Source organism: Papio anubis, chromosome 19 (genome assembly GCF_008728515.1).
Source record: "Papio anubis isolate 15944 chromosome 19, Panubis1.0, whole genome shotgun sequence".
NCBI lineage: Eukaryota > Metazoa > Chordata > Mammalia > Primates > Cercopithecidae > Papio > Papio anubis.
The window spans coordinates 25454564-25471493 of record NC_044994.1 but is presented as its reverse complement, the minus strand read 5'-3'; the positions used below and the strand labels follow the sequence as shown (position 1 = coordinate 25471493).

Here is a 16930-nt window from a genome sequence, read left to right as displayed (position 1 = left end):
TCATTTGAAACTTTTTAAAGTGTAGTGGTATGTTTCATATGTCTTTTTAATATAGTGCTCTTTGATAAATTAGAGTGATGGAACACAGTAAAAATGACTGTAATGTAGTAAGGTAATAATGTTTGAATCAATAATCTGGTGTTGGTTTCATCTGATTCAGAAAAAGAACTGAAAGCATGCCCAAAAGGCATAGTACTTTACATCTTTAAAACAACTTATATTCTGTAAATTGTATCCTTTCAGGCAAGCTTTATTAAAACTGCCCAGAGAGAGTCTGAGGCTGTGTTCTCTGATGAAGTGTTGGGGCCTAGGTATTCTAAAAAGCATACAGATTGAGAGCAGATCCACATGCTTTATGACAAGCAGATGGGATGAATTAAAGCTTATGATGAAACTTGAGGCACGCTGGCCTGGGTAAATGACTACAACTTACTCACAGAGGGTGACAACAGGGATATCTGTAGGAACGTTTAGCATTTAGGATCATTTAACGTTAGCTTTAGGAAGTTGTAATGGTAATCTTTAGCACATAAATGGGGTTAAGATTGTCTCCACATTCTATACCATTTATGAAAAGGCAAAATAGTCTGATTTTGAAATATTTGAAAGAATAGGCCAATAGAGGGAAATATCAGTAACACTCATTCGGAACTTCTTACTTTCGCATTGTGTATCAGTGTGAGTTACAACATAAAAACGAATTGGTTGCTGTAAGAAGTAATCCAATGTAAGCAAATTGAATTTTGGAGAATGGCTGCCAAAGACAATTTTTAATTTAGAAAAATTGATTATCATGTCACTCTTTCAGATATAATTAGATACCAGCTCCAATCACCTACTGTGGACCCTTATGTTCTATCTTAATAAAACATTATTATTAGTAAGAGGACTTAGCTCATTCTCCATGACAGGTGTGATATGCATTTAGTTACCCTAAAAGTGGCTGCAAATAATTCTGATGTAAGTTTTAAAAGGAGCATAGAATACTCGTTGGTAAATCTAATTCATGAAATAGTCTAGCATTGTCAGGAAATATATTAAAACATAAGCATGCTCAGATCCTAAGGACTAATTGGATAAAAGATGGTTAGGAAGACAATTGTATGGTTGAAAATTTTTCATATACTGAAAGCTTGCTTAGATTTACCTATACGTCTGTCCAATGTCTTTACTCACTATTTTCTTTCTTCCTAAAGTACATTGTTCAGTGTAGGTCGGCTAATGGTAAAATTTGTTTTTTTTTTAATTTGAAAATAATTTTAATTCTGCTCCTGAATGATAGTTTTGTAGGAAATGTATTTTTATTTGATTATTGTCTTCTCTATGCATAGTTATTATATCACTTTATTCTGTCTTTTATTGTTGCTATAGAAAAATTGAATATGTTTGTTCTGCTTTTGTGGAAAATCTGGTTTGCTATTTGCTAATAAGATCACCTTGCCTATTGCACAGAAGGAAAAATATCCTTTCCTTTATAGATTTAGGTTCATAGCTGAGGCCTCTATAACAAAAAAAACATATTAACAAGAGAAAAGCATACATACCGAAGTTTTACATGACCCTGGAGCCTTCATAAGGAAACAAATATCCAAAGAATCAGTTAAACCTGAGTGATTTTTCTAGTAGGTTTGATGAAGAGTGAATAATGGTGGAAAAATATTACATACAGAAAGGGTATGAGCTAATGGTAATAAACTGGGGGAAACCTAACAAGGCCTGTTTGGTTGGATTCTTCTCTGTGTCCCTGTGTCTTCAGCAATAAGGAATAAGGATGCTCCTTTCCTCCAGGGATAGAGAGGGCACCTCCCATATGAGGGTCTTATGACCTAAGCCTGGGGAAGGTCAGAAAATCCTTTCTAGGTTTTATGACCTTCTTCCAGGGAGACGGATGGAGAGGAAGGTCAGAGTGACCTTCCTGCTTCCGCAATTTTCTAAAATTTCTTCAGGTTAAAAAATTTTAGGGTAGCATGTCCTAAACCCCATCACTACTAGGTTCTTGTTTATGATGATAAGTCTGGTATTGATTTTTCAGTGTCCAATTTCTGTTCTATTGGAGTTTCAGCTACAATCCTGCACTGGGTTTACTGAGACATCCCTACATTTTTTTTATTTTAAAATACCCACTTTTGTTTATGTGAAGTAAGTTAATATGTGTATTAGCTTTCTATGGCTGTGTAACAAATTACTATAAGTCTAGCAGTTTAAAACAATGTCCATTTATTAGCCTCATGGTTCTCTAAGTAAGAAGTCCAAGTGAGGTTGCCTGGGTTGTCTACTCAGGGTCTCATGAGGCTGAAATCAAGGTGATGGCAGGACATAATCTCCTTTTTTTTTTGTAAGATGGGGTCTTGCTCTGTTGCTCAGGCTAGAGTGCAGTGGTACAATCTTGACTCATTGCAACCTCTGCCTCCCAAGCTCAAGCAATCCTGCCACCTCAGCCTCCTGAGTAGTTGGGACCACAGGTGCATGCCACCATACCTGGCTAATTTTTTCATATTTTGGGTAGAGATGGGGGTTCACCATGTTGGCCAGGCTGGTCTTGAACTCCTGGCCTCAAGTTATCTGCCTGCCTTGACCTCCCAAAGTGCTGGGATTACAGGCGTGAGACACTGTGCCCAGCCAGGACATATTCTCATTTTGAGTTCGGTGTTCTCTTCCAAGCACATCCAGATTATTTGTAGAATTCAGTTCCTTGCAGTTGTAGGACTGAGGTCCCCATTGCCTTGCTCGCTGTCACCTGGGATCATTGTCAGCTGCTAGAGGCTGCCTGCCTTCCTTGCCATAGGGTCTTGTCAGTCTTCAAAGCTGACAATAGAGAACATTCCTTTGATAAATCGCTCTGATGCTTCAAATCTCCAACTCCAGGAAGAGGTCAGTCCCTTTTAAGGGTTTACCCAATCAAGGCCAACCCATCCTGGATAATTTCCTTCTTTCAAGTCAATTGTGTCATGTAACAAACTAATAAGGAAAATGAAATCCATCATATTTAAAGTCCTGAGGATTATGCAGGTGTGTATACCAAGGGGTAGGGTCCTTGGGGTCCATTTTAGAATTCTGCCTGCCACAATAGGGGTTTAGCAATTATCAATGAGTTCTAATTAAGAGAAACTTGTTAAGAATGAGACTTCTAGTAGGTAAAGTTTTATTTTGTGAGAAAAATCTAGCTATTGTTTTAATATGCACATTTAGATATTGTGAACCCTCATGAATACATATTTACTGGCATGCAAATGATTCATTTGGTTTGTAATTTAACATTGTATTGAGAACAAGTCGAAGTTTAATAATTAATGGAGGGAGATGGGAAAGTGGAGTGCATTCTTGAATCTATTTTTTAATTACAGAAAGAGCTCTGCTTCTGCATATATTAATTTAAGATTAAGACCTTCCACCAGTTTGTTGGTTATTGCTTCCTTCTTTTCATCTTTGTCTGAAAGAATCACATTCCAGGTACGGACTTGCTGGTTTTCCCCTCTTAGAAAGGATTACTAATTAAATTGCCTCTTAAAAGTAATAGATTTTGCTGATTTAACCTTGGCAGGCAATTGCCTGTTCTCAGTGTTGCCTGGAAAAATGATTTCTCTGGATGAGAATGTGAATCTTCATTCTGATCCGGTTTTTTTTTTTTAACTGTCTTCAGTTTATAGTCCAGTGTTTGTTTTCATTCAAGAAGACGGTGAGAGTAGTGTAAGACACGACTGTCCTTCTCTGAAGCCTATTTCAGTTCACAGTGTACATTCACAGATGAAGAAACAAAATGTAGGTGATACATTTTGTGCCACTGATTTATTTATTAATCTGTCGCCCAGGCTGGAGTGTGGTGGCACGATCCTGGCTCACTGCAGCCTCTAACTACTGGGCTCAAGGGATCCTCCTGCCTCGGCCTCCCAAAGTCCTGGGACAGGACACGCCTGGCACAGGGGTGTGCCACCACACCCGGCCTTCCATTTAGTATTTTGTCAGAAGGATCAATGTTTCAAAAATTTGGTTTTGAAAGAAAGAGACCCTTAGACAAATGGCTTGAATTAGTCATTTTCCCCACTTCCAGACACTAGGAAAAGTTCTCCTTTCCTCCTTAACAGTTCGTTGAGGTTTCTCAGTACTGAAGTCACAACCAAACCATATGGGGTTATCATATGGAGTCCTAGTTGTATCGTCCCAAGTGGCAAGAAAGACAGAGGCCCTGCGGTCCTTCCAAAGGTAGACGGTCTGTGATCCCCTCATGTTCTAACCTCGCTGTTGTATGAAAGGGCGTTGACTCGTCTCCACTCCTTCCCTCTCCGGTAAAGAGGGAAAGGAGTCGGGCTGGCAAATCGGTTACAACAGAAAGGGAAAGGCATCGGGAGGAGGCGGAGCGGCGGCGGCCTGGAGCGCTGATCAGGCGCGGAAACGCGGGGAGTCAGGGGCCAAGGGCTCGAGTCCGGAGGCCCCGGAGCGGCAGCCGCCTGCTCGCCACGCCTCCGCCGCTGCCCTCGCGGTTGCCTGGATACGGGATAACCGACAGGGGGCCTCGACCGCAGCTCAGCCGGAGGCGTGAGCAGGCGCGGCTCGGGGAGACGCGCGGGGAGACGCGCGGAGTCGGTGAGTCGGGGGCGCTAGCCCCTGGGCCCGGGGAGCTGCCGGGCGGCGCCCACTCCGCCTGGTCGCCCGCCTGCGCGACTCCTGCGGGAGAACCAAACGCAATTCCCGGCCGCCCCGCGGGAGTTAGAGTCGCCTGGTTCTTCACCCCTTCCGGAGGCGGCGGGGAGTCCTTGCCCTGAGCGTTTGAAAACAATCCCCCAAATCCCCAGTCCCATAATTCCTCAGTCCCCCAGTCCCGCAGTCCCCCTGTTTCCCTGGCCTCCAGTTCACCAATCCCCCAACCCCTGTCCCAAGTCCCCCAGTCCCCAGTCCCTAGTTCCCCAGTCCCCCAGTCCCCCAGTCCCCCACTCCCCCACTCCCCCTGTCCCCCAGACCCCACGTCCACACTGCCGGGGGAAGGGAAGCAGAGTCTCCCTCCGCTGGCCGCCTAGAGGAACTTCATCTTGTCTGTAACTGCGCCTCTAGCGTCTTATTCCTTTAAAATAATTATTTCGACTTTTATTTTGCTTATAAGGCCGCCTTGTGGTGGCTCATGTATTATTCCTTTGAACTGTTATTGATTTCTTTTCTTGATATTTCATTTTCAAGTGTCTACTCAAGTCAAATACTGAACAGCTTCCTGGCGGAGAGGCTGAGAATTGTATACTTGCTTGCTTTAAAGCATCCCAAATAAGATGATCCACTCCAACACCTCCCTTTTACAGGTGAGAAAAGTGATATTTAGAGCTGATTTATGACTTGACAAAAGTCAGATCCAGCAATCTTCAAACTCAGGAATATAAGAATCTCCCGATTGCCAATTCAAAGCATTTTCTATTATTGTTTTCTTGACATTCATCCACTACTCAATAAGTATTTGTGAATTGACTTGGTAGCTTATTACTCCTATTTATCGTTGGATAATCTGTTGTGTATTGATTGCTCTGGGCATCTTGACCCAAATACAGCATTCTTGACCTCTCCTACCCTCAAAATATTATTCCTTGGTCCTGCTGTAGTAATAGGTTTTAGAACACCACTTACCAAGTTTAAGAACTCAGAGACATGACTAGTTGCAAGACAAGTCCAAGAATCCAGAGGATTTTCAGCTATTTGTGTTCAATTGTTATTTAGACATTCGTACAGAAACTAGTGTATTTCTATCTTGAATATATAATACTTTTCACTTTAATGTTGTAGTTATAAAATTTTATTATAAACTATATCTGGCTAATTTCCAGAACTATCGAAAATATGAGTTTGATTGTTAGTCTACCCACTATCCCTGAATGTGTTGGGATTGCTGCCAGAGCTTTTATCCACAACCCAGACTTCTCTCTCCTGCTGCCACCTCAGATTCAACACAACCTCAGACTCAACTAATTTGTTACCACATCCTCAGAATTTTTCTTCCTGTTCTATATTCCATAGCAGTGAATGGCATAACTGCATATATTCTTCTTTCTTTTGTCTTTAGAATATGGACTTCATTCTCACACTGGCTTATTCCACCAGTCTAGAACCATTATTTCCAAGAGCACTAGACTTATAAATTCCCAAACTTGTACCTAAAAAGAAAATCTAGAAACACTCGATGGATTCTTCTTGCCCTCAGTTGGTTCAATTTGTCTGTCCCAAGAGCATTTAAGTTGGGGATAGGATTACTGCAATTGGCAGCAATGTCACTATGTGGATGGAGTGGGAAAACAATTTCACAAAAAAAGGAGCCCTCTAGGAAAGAGAATTGCTGGGGAAAAATCCATATTTGTCTACTCAGAGTTTATCTAGGCTTATGGGACTGATGATCAATGAGAATATTGGCTGCTAAAATGCTAGATTGTGGAATACAGACAAAATGGAAAGGAAGATGATGTATGGTGAATGAGCAGGGAAAAGCAGAAAGATTAAGCACTGGAATATTTAAAGTAGTTGAAGAATTTGTATTGAGGAAATGATACAGGGAGAGAATTGGATTGATTATTTTATAAGCATCTGGGTTATATACCTGGTGGAAAATTAGAACATCTACAAGCAGATGGTTGCATGTGTGTGAGCTCTAATGGCCATGGTAACTTCTGCACAATGACACTAATTATGTGTGTGTGTTTGCCGTGTGTGTGTGTGTGTGGTGTGTATGCTGTATATGGCATTTTAAAATCGATGTTGAACTTTTAACTTCATTTATAATGCTGCTGAAATAGAAGAAGACCACTCACATTAGAAGAAGCAGAGGCTATCTATTCAAATCTTGCTATAGGAAGGGAGTCAGCCACTATCACTTGCACTGGACAGAGACTCAAAGGCAGACAGGGGAGTGGGAAAGCTATAAAGCTTCAGGTATGTTTTGATTGGAGGTTATTGACATGGTGATGCTGAAGGAGGGCTAACTAGAAGCAGGATATTTTATATGACTGGTCTGAGGATCTTATTTGGCTTTCTCTGCTTGGTCTTGAATTGGAACCAGGAGCAATAATTAGGAAAGCTGGCAGTCATCAACAAAGTCCTGACTGTTCCAGGCTGATCAGTGTGGAAGTTATGGTTTGGCTTTCTGGACTGGTTGGTGCAGATGTGTGGATTAGAGTTTTATTTTCATATGTGGTCTGGCCATAGTCCCTTTATATAGTCAGTCAATGTTCATAAAAATTCAGTTAGGTAAATTTAAACTTACCTTTGTATTAGAAAACTGATATTTGCATGCTTTGTATTTATGGACGTGTAATTTGTTAATGAACCCTAGTTCACTGAATTTAAATTATTACCATGTATTAATGGACCTGTTTGTATTTTTTCTAGTCTTTGTCTTCTGTTACTTTCTGGAAACTTGACTTCAGGTTGAAACTCCCTTCTCTTGTTTTCTATGATCCCATTCATTTTTTTTTTCCCTTCAATTTCTCTAGAAATTGTTAATGTTAATTATTCTTGACTTCAATGTCTAAATTCCTTTTCTTCATTGCTGTTGTTATTGTATGCTGGTGACTGGACTAAATATTCTATACACATTATCTTATTTTAACCCTCACAATCACACTGTGAAATATTATTGTCACCATTTTCCACAGCAAAGACTGAAGTTCAAATACATTAACTACCCTTCCCAAGGTCAGATAGCCAGCCAATAACGGGGCCTGTGAGGAACTGAATTCTACATCTAACTGATTGAAAAAAGATGCTCTTTGGCATTTGATTAAACTACTTTAATCATGATATGTCTATTTTGTGTTAGTTTATATCTGTGAACATTACCATCTGGCCTCACTTTCTGGGTACCTACTGAATGTGTGTGTGAACAGAGATAATTAGAAGATCTTTCATGTGAACCGAAGGGATTCAGCCTGCCCTTAGATGCTGGAAAACCTTTGGATGTAACCACAAACCAATGAACTGGATGAGATACCTGGGCATGTTAAATAGAAAAGCAAAGGTGGAGGGGCGACCATATGGTTGAATAGACAGTAAAAGAGCACAGCCAACAAGTTATAGTTTGCATGGGAATTAGTTATTTGAGCATCCCTGTACTGATGGTAAGTTGTTTAATGGACAAACTAGACAATTATTTTTGCTTCTTTAAAATTTTTCTTTGTGTAAATGAGACTTTATTATTTAAATTTATCTTCCTTGATGTTAAAAACTATCCTCATAAATTGTAACTGTTGAGTCTAAAAATTACACTTGTGACAAATTCTTTGAGAGGCTGCAAAAGCTGAGCACTTTTGCTAGAGAAGTTATGTGAGTCAGAGGTAATTACACTTTAATCACCTTAAGTGTTCCATTGCTTAGGAAACTTCATTTGCTCGGTTTGTACTCCCAGAACAACTTTATTACAGGCAAAGGATATAGCATAACACAGAAACAACACAAGAAAAATATGCATGAAAAAGGACCTAGAGTTCCCAGGCACAGGTTTCTTTGTTCTCCCACCTCTGGGTCACACGGGTGCTCTTAGCCTCTACCAGACTGTAACCACTACTGGTGTGCATGTGAAGCACTTCTGTAGCAGGAGACCCAAATCTCACAGTGGAGATCTCGTATAATAAGCTTTTCATATAGACATATTCTAGCTATGTTACCAGCCTTTACTTTGAATGTCTTCCTCCCCCAGACTCCACTGAAATTAGGTGCAATTACAAATTCAACTATTATTACCAAACAGTGCTAGCAGACTGATACATCTTGCTCTGAAACAATTCATGGATCCATGGTTACAAAACATCATTTATCTTTAGTTAATACATTTTACAGCATTGGCCAAGGGTCAGTAGCTCTGGAAATAAACTGCAATCAATCCAAACCAGCTAAGATGAACCTATTATATGCATAGATTATGGATGCAGCAATAAATGCTCAATTCTTTTCCACATTAAAACCAGTAAACAAATAGCATCCTCCTTTGCATCTACATCTCACTTCATGTCTAGCTCTTTCCAGCTCGTATCTGCTCAAGTCCTAGAAAAAGTGGTCTATGCATGTCTTTCATCATCCTCATTCTTTCTGTCCTGGACATCTTGTTACCTAAACTCTGCTCCTATCACTTATGGGAAATGTGTGTGTTAAGGTCATTCATGACCTTCTGCTAGATGAAATGGACCTGTTTGTATTTTTTCTAGTCTTTGTCTTCTGTTACTTTTTGGAAATTTGACTCCAGGTTGAAACTCCTTTCTCTTGTTTTCTATGATCCCATTCATTTTTTTTCCTTCAATTTCTTTAGAAATTGTTAATGTTAACTATTCTTGACTTTAATGTCTAAATTCCTTTTCTTCATTGCTGTTGTTATATGATCTGATCCAACTATAGTTCTATAATAATAATTTCCAAAACTCTGTTTCCAGTCTAAAACCTTCTCATGAGTATTGGACACATGTACACCATCGTCATTAAAAAGCACCCATAAGTGAAGTTTCAGTAGTCCTCTCTCCTCTATCAACCCAGTTTTCCTCACATAGATCTGATTTCAGATAATGGCAGTGCAGGCTATTCAGTCTTTCATGCCAGAGGTACGGGAGTCATTCTAGATCCCTCTTTTTCAGTTACTGCACTTAATTTATCATCAAATCACACTGTTTCTGTCTCTTAAATAGCATTTGACTCTTATTTCCTCCTTTCCATTTCTACTTCGTGTAGCTTATTATAATATTATATAATAAATATTATTATTATTATAAATAATGTTTACTAAGATCACTTCAGTAGTCTTCTTGGTCATTCTTTGCCTCTAATCATGGTCTTCTCCAATAAGCCCTCCATCGCATAGCACTTGGCTCTCTCTCTGTGTGTTGTTACTGTTGACTGATATATTCCTACAAAAGATTTGAAGTAGTTAGAAAAGGGTCTCATTTATTCTGGCACCATCAGTGCCAAGCATATAATATATATTGAATATATTTTTTGAATGAATAAATTAACATACACTTTAGAAAAATATGCAATGAGGATATGGTGCTTACATGCTCTAAAACAACATTGACCAAAAGACTTTTCTGCAATCATAGAGCTGTGCTATGATGCAGTAGCCTATAGCTACATGTGTCTATTGAGTACTTGAAGGTGACTAATGTAGCCAAGGAACTGTATTTTTAATTTAAAATTGAACATGGCTAGTGGCTATGATAGAGAACTGCATACCTTTAAGAAAATAGGCCCCAAAATTGCTCTTTTTAAAAAATATAATTAACTCTTAAGTGGAATAAACTAAAACTGTTTTTTTTTTCTGCTCCAATAATTATGACCACTTTAAACTAAAATTCTGCAGATGGTCTGTCATTCCTAGTTCAATAATTCTGTTCAAGAAATATTTTTGAGCACATAATATTTGCCAGGTACTGTGGATTCAAAGAAAAACAAAATAACAATTTCCGCATTTGAAGATGTAGCAGGAAAATGTCACCTGTTAATGGAATTTGATTTCTGAAATATTGAAAATTAGCGGAAAATTTCAAAATTGATGAAGACACTGGGAAAGAACATTTTAAATATTTTTCCCTCTTCCTCCTCCTACATCTAGATTCTGAAGTAGCAGATGAGAGTTAGAAATGTCAAAATGAATCTTATGATGATGGGAATCATTTCAGATCCCCATGTGAAATATACATCCCTCCTGAAGCACAGTAAGGATGAACTTTTGCTTGTTTCTTTGACCTAGATAGTTTTAATTATCTCCTTTACTTTCTACCTTCCATTTTGTGTCTTCCTGATACCTCAGTTGCTTTCAGATTTATTAATTTCTCTGAAACAATGTTGCAGACAGCCCAATGTCACAACCTCTCTGGCTCTAGACAGTTCCATCAAACTGTGTCATTTCTGGGGACCGACTGTGGTGTGATAGCAAATTTTACATCAGTATGACAGCATTTATAGCCAAGCTAATTTAGATTACTTAGCAAGTATTATGCCATGAAATCATGTATAAAATGATATCAGTAGGGTCCAAATATATAGTATAAAATGTATTTCTTTACCCACTAATTTGAACATGTCCTTAGAAAACTGCTGTACGAAGTTGTTGGCGTAATTTCTTTGTAATAAATTCCCAATGCTGCTTATGACTTTTGATTTTCTTATTCTCCAGATGGCTACACATTTGCACTCTCATTTGTCTGTTATTTCACTAAGCACAGATTTCTTACTGGGTGCTATTATTTATTTATATTTATTTATATCTTTTGTTTGTTTTGCAGCAACAAAAACTGTTTCTCTTAACGAAGAATTTAAGAACAATAGGAAATTAGTGGAAAGCTTAATTTTCCAGCTTGATTTAATACTTCTCAAAAGCTATACTGTTGGATGAATTTTGATTTCTTTACTGAATACTAACAAATTTCTAGAAAAATATTAAATATTGCTTGTATTGAGATCTTTGCTTAGTTATAGTGATTTAAAAGAGGCCAAACATTTGTACTTAAACATATTTCAATAATAGAATTACTGATGAAAGCATTACTTCCTTTTTCCCTCGTGGCATAATGATAAACTCAGAGTGATATCCATTTTGATTTTCTTTGTGAAACATATAAGGAAGTATCTTTCCACACACACACACACACACACACACACACACACAGAATATCTGCTATTGAATTATTGGTCAGTCATGGAGTGGGAAGCTATTAAGGCGTTTTACTGTTTAGAATGAAACATAATAGGAAACCTTAGCATTTTATTACATTTTCTCAACTAACAGCTTAAAGCTATATTTATGGATAAATAAAACCACATTGTCAAACTTCACCCTATTCATCTTTATTTTCTTATTCATTTTAGTCTCATATTTTCCTTCCCTATAGATGGCTTACTGGCCTCTGGTAAAGATCCTAAGTATCGTAAGTGGAGGAACATTGAGTGACTAGTGGTGATGGGCTGGGGGCAGGGCAGCAGTACATTACCTGTGTTCAGTCTAGTGTTTGAAGGCCTCTAGTAGGAAAAGAAAACTCATGACCTTTTGACAAGATCATATTTAAGGGAGACTTAGTCTTTCCATTTTTATTAAATTTTAATTTGGTAGCTCATATGAACTAGATTTTTTAAATTTAGCAACATATGCTTTGTATTAATTCAGTAGTTTGCATTTTGAGGAAGACCATTTAGGGAATCTGGATGAATAAAAATTGGATATACTCTGGAGATGCCATGCCAATGCATGGATATCCTTTTGCAGAAGCAGAAAAATCAGCCCTAGGTAACAATTCTCAATAGAATTTTAGATGTATCCTTTGTGGGAAAACTTGATATACCCTTCACGTTATCCAAACTTTAAAGCCTACAAGGTTTATAAAAATGACTAGTAGAATGGAGTGTTATGCTTTAGAAGAATAAACAGAACTTGGTGAGTGTTAAAATTTCTAAACTAATGTTAACAGACACTGAGTAATTTCTTTGTTATTCAAACATAACCTCAGAATAGTTGATAATATCAGTCTCTCTTACAAAGGCAATAATTAAGCCTGTAAAAGATCATATTTCATATGCCTTAATACCACATTAATCAATGTAACTGTTCTCAATATTTAGTTCCTTAAGAGACGGTAGATTTGAAGAAGTTCAAGGCAGCTGTTTCTTGATACCTTTAAAAAAAGTAATTAAATTTATGGACAAAGCCATGCAATTAAAAAATTTCTGACGTTTATCTTACAGAGCATCATAAATAATCCATAGGTAGAAACGGCATGAAGAGAATGTTTCCCTTATTGGGAGGTTCAGTCCTTCTTTAGATAAGTTACTGGATGTGTTTCTCAAGGAGATGTGTTTCTTTGCTACTGAGAGGGACCTGGAGTGTGTAAAATCAGAAGGAAGAGCATCACAGTGTATTGGTATATGCATCAAGGAGTATTCAATTTGTGTGTGTTTGTGTGTGTTTATAGAGAGGGCATGGGAGATTTATATTAAAACTTGGGTTGGAGAAATCTATTACTACCATCTTTAAGCAAAACTTACAGTTTGCTTAGAAAAACTGCTAAAAAAGTTTAGGCTCTACTAATATACTTTTGCTGGTATAGAAAGCATGAATCATAGCCCAGAAACTGAGTGTGTAAAGAACACCACACTTAAGATTTTTCTCTAAGTCAACTAAATTCCAATTCTATGGTGCCTTTCTACTAGTTTAGCAGCAAATTTACCCTCAGTCAATCTTGATATCACTTGTATCCCCCTTCCCATACCCAACCAAACCCTCCTGCCACGTGTCATCTCTTCCACTGAGAGTACCAGCCTTTTGATGGATCTTATAGATCACTGCTGACTTGATGTGGCCCCCAGGCCCATAAGAAGCTGAGTGCAGTTGGCAGCTCTCATGCCTGTGATGCAGCCTGCAGTGCACCCAGCAGTCATCTCTCCAAAATCTGGTCACCTCCTTTGCTGCTACCACAGCCTTGTTGGGCTCACAGACCTCTTCCGTCACCACTGGGGAATACTTCTACACACCTCACTGATCCTACATTCCTCTCCAGGATATCCCATGAGTTAAGATCAAAGAGATTTCAGACTGCTTCTGCTTTTCTCCAGGCCAAAAACCTTTAGACAAAAAACTACAAAGTCTTGTTATGATATAAAAATGGGAGTAGATGAGCTGGGGGGGGGGGGGCGCTGAATAGAGAGAACAGATGCAATTAATAATTCAGTATCTTCAGCTGATAAAATAATGTTTTAACAAATATGGTGCTATTTGGGGTAAAGGAGGGTGTAGTTTGATTACCTGGGAACCTACCGTCCTTTATTATCGAGTGGCTCCTAGTAGGAGTATTTATATCACTGGCAGTAACAAGATTAGTTTAAAGTTGTATATGAAAATTTGTGTTATAATAGCTATGTATTTATTTTCATATCTACCAGAAAATATATCATCCTAATGTGAATTGGTGTAAATTGACTTAAATAACACCACAAACAGTAAGTGAAAATAATGAAAAATATGATGGTGGCATCCAAATAACCAGATGTGAATAGCCAGTATGACCTGTGAAAAATCACGTTATTGAATTTTTAAAAAATTGTTATGTTTATAATTGAGAATGCCTATAATTCAGATGTTCTGAGGAAGACGTGAAGAATCTTAGTACGCAGGAAGTTTTCTTGGCTTTCAACACAGAAAATGTCCCAAATAATATAAATGGTTAGTTTTCCATGCTCTACTACTCCATTATTAAAAGTAAAATCATTTGTATTTCACTTATGTAGACGTCATTCTTTTGGTTTTGAGGACAGTGAATCATCACTTGAGCCATTTCCATTATTATTGCTCATGTTCATTTTTAAGCAATTGTGATTTTAAGCTACTGATTAATATCTTGATTAGTTAACAAACTTAATAGTGCAGCCCTCTATTATAACAGGTTAGACTATGTTTTGCAAAAGTCCAGCATCACCGTGGTTTAACAAAACAAAGATCTCTTCTTTGATGATGTTAGTGATGTGGATAAGGCAGCTTTCCTTGATAGGGTCCTCTTCAAGGAGTGGTCTAGGGATCCGGCTTCTTTCACTGCAGCTCTGCCATCTGGAACACATGGCTTCTAAGGTTCCATGGAAAGGAAGAGGGCTGGAGAGGCAAATGGAATGATTTTAAGGTCAAGATCTACTCTACATTTCATTGGCCAGAATCCAGTTATGGTCCTGAAACTGTCTTCAAGAGAGGTCAGCAAATGTAGTTTTCCTATTTCTGAGAAAGAGGAAATTGTGCAATGAACCCATATTATTACTTCTACCACAATCCCAAAATATAATCCAGAGTAGTTAAGATATAAAAGACTGTTTCATCAAAAGTGTTTCATTGTGCATTTCATATTATATTTACTGCTAATGAACAGTTACACATTGACAAAAAATAATGTTTAACAATGAACAAAGCTCCAAATAGTTTTATTATATTTAGGTTTAGAGGCTATCAGAGGCTTACTCTTATTTTACTCAAGTAAAGCTGTTGTGGCAATTTTTTGATTTTAGAACAACAAGAGGCTATTTTTTTGTAGATAATTCTCTGTAGGTACAGATGTATCTGAAGTGATTAATATAAATACAGTTTCTGAACCAATATCGCCTAGCTTTGCTTTTATCATGTCACATAATTATCTAAATACATACTAAACTTGTGTTGAAAACAAATTTTCCATTTTAGATGGAAGAGAAAATAATTTTACAACATGAAAGTATTGATCATTTTACACAAAATGGCTGGAACATAGTATATGTAATCTACCTTTAACAGTAATGCTATCTCAAGTTTAAGCTTACTTTTGTTAAAAAATAGCTTCTTTCTTTGTTTCCTTGGGTTGCAGATACTCTATATTCTCTAGTTGCAATGACCATTGAAGATAAGTGATTTACAACATGGTTACCTGAATTTACAAAAATTGCTAGATAAAAGTGATTTTTCTTTACATTTGTTATTTCATTAAGGAAGTTTCCCTGAATTAAAAGAGGTTCTTTTTATTTCATGCTTTCCTTTCTCAAAGTGGAATGTGTAATATTTATATCATATATTATTTTTTCTCCCTTATAGGATTTAATATACACAGTCACAACATAAATGTTATTACTTTTTATGCCACTCTTTTGCAGTTTGCATGTCTCTACTACATTTTGCTATGTGATAATTTGATTCTTCTATTACGTTATTATAACTTCTGCAAAAATGGTTTCATCTTGTTATTGTTTACTGAAGACTGACTTTTGTCCCTATATTAACTTTCTCTCTTTCTCCCTCCCCCACCCCTCTTACCCCGCCCCCCCACTGCCCACCCCACTTCTTCTCTCCTTCTTTCACTCTCTCCCTCTCTTTCTCTCTCAGATTTTGTAGGGGTTGCCAGTTCCAAGTCGTTAGTTCATCTTTTCTGTTTGGATATTTGATTTTTAATTACTGATTTTTCTAACTACTTATATATTAGTCCAGAAAGTCTTTGTTATCCACATTTGCAGTATCTTTTCTTGACTTGAGTGATAATGCTGAGAAGCTTTATATTTTTATGAAGTCATAGCTCTAAAACATTTTGTGGTTTTGGTGTTATGCTCAAGAATCTGATCTTTTATAAAAACATATTTCTCTTGTTGTTCATTTTGTTTTATCCTTTTAAACTTTTAATCTATTTGACTTTGAGCCTAATTCTATGGTCTCAAGCACAGACTTCGTAACTCTTTCTCCTGATTCTGTTCAACCAGGCTTACAATTTAAAGCTTGATTGAAAAATACTGCACACGTTCTTCTCGTTTAAAAGCATTACTGCACCCAATTGCACATTAAAGGGCCCTGAGAACTCTTTTTTTTACTTTTTTTCCACCCTAGGAACACGTTATATTACCCTCACTCCATCCACCCCCTAATTCTTTTTGTTTTTTCTTTTTCTTTTTCTTTTTTTTTTTTGAGGCGGAGTCTTGCTCTGTTGCCAGGCTGGAGTGCAAGTTGGCGATCTCAGTTCACTGCAACCTCCACCTCCCAGGTTCAAGCGATTCTCCTGCCTCAGCCTCCTGAGTAGCTGGGATTACAGGCATGTGCCACCACGCCTGGCTAATTTTGGTATTTTTAGTAGAGATGGGGTTTCACCATGTTGGCCAGCATGGTCTCGATCTCTTGACTTTGTGATCTGCCTGCCTCAGCTTCCCAGGATGCTGGGATTACATGGTGACACACTCCTGGGCTAAATCCGACTCTGCACTGCCCGGGGATAGCACCTGGTAAATGGTTTAACCTCTCAGTGCTTTAGGGTCTTCTCTACAAAATAGGGCCAGTAGGCTGCTGAGGAGTAAATGAATACCTGGTATGTTTTAAGTGTAAGCTATCATTTTTGTTTTTCTTGGGTTAAGACTTTTCTAGATATTTTATGTGTTAGTAATTTCTCCAAATAAATAAAAACTTCTGGAGGAATTGTCTCATTATTTTCTTATATATCTCCAT

At 37.8% G+C, this 16930-nt stretch overlaps 1 protein-coding gene across 8 annotated transcripts in view; it reads left to right on the top strand.

Annotated features, from left to right (window-relative positions):
* Window positions 1–3908: 3908 nt before the first annotated feature.
* Window positions 3909–16930, top strand: part of CCDC178 (coiled-coil domain containing 178) — a 513950-nt gene continuing 500928 nt past the window's right edge. For 4 of the 8 annotated variants that reach the window (XR_002518666.2, XM_021930027.2, XM_021930024.2 and 1 more), the window contains exons 1-2: window positions 3911–4581; window positions 5170–5285. The gene's annotated coding sequence lies outside the window, so the exon portion shown is untranslated. Of the gene's footprint in view, window positions 4582–5169; window positions 5286–16930 lie in introns of all 8 variants that reach the window. The other 4 variants (XM_021930026.2, XM_021930025.2, XM_031658759.1 and 1 more) reach the window with 4 other exon arrangements.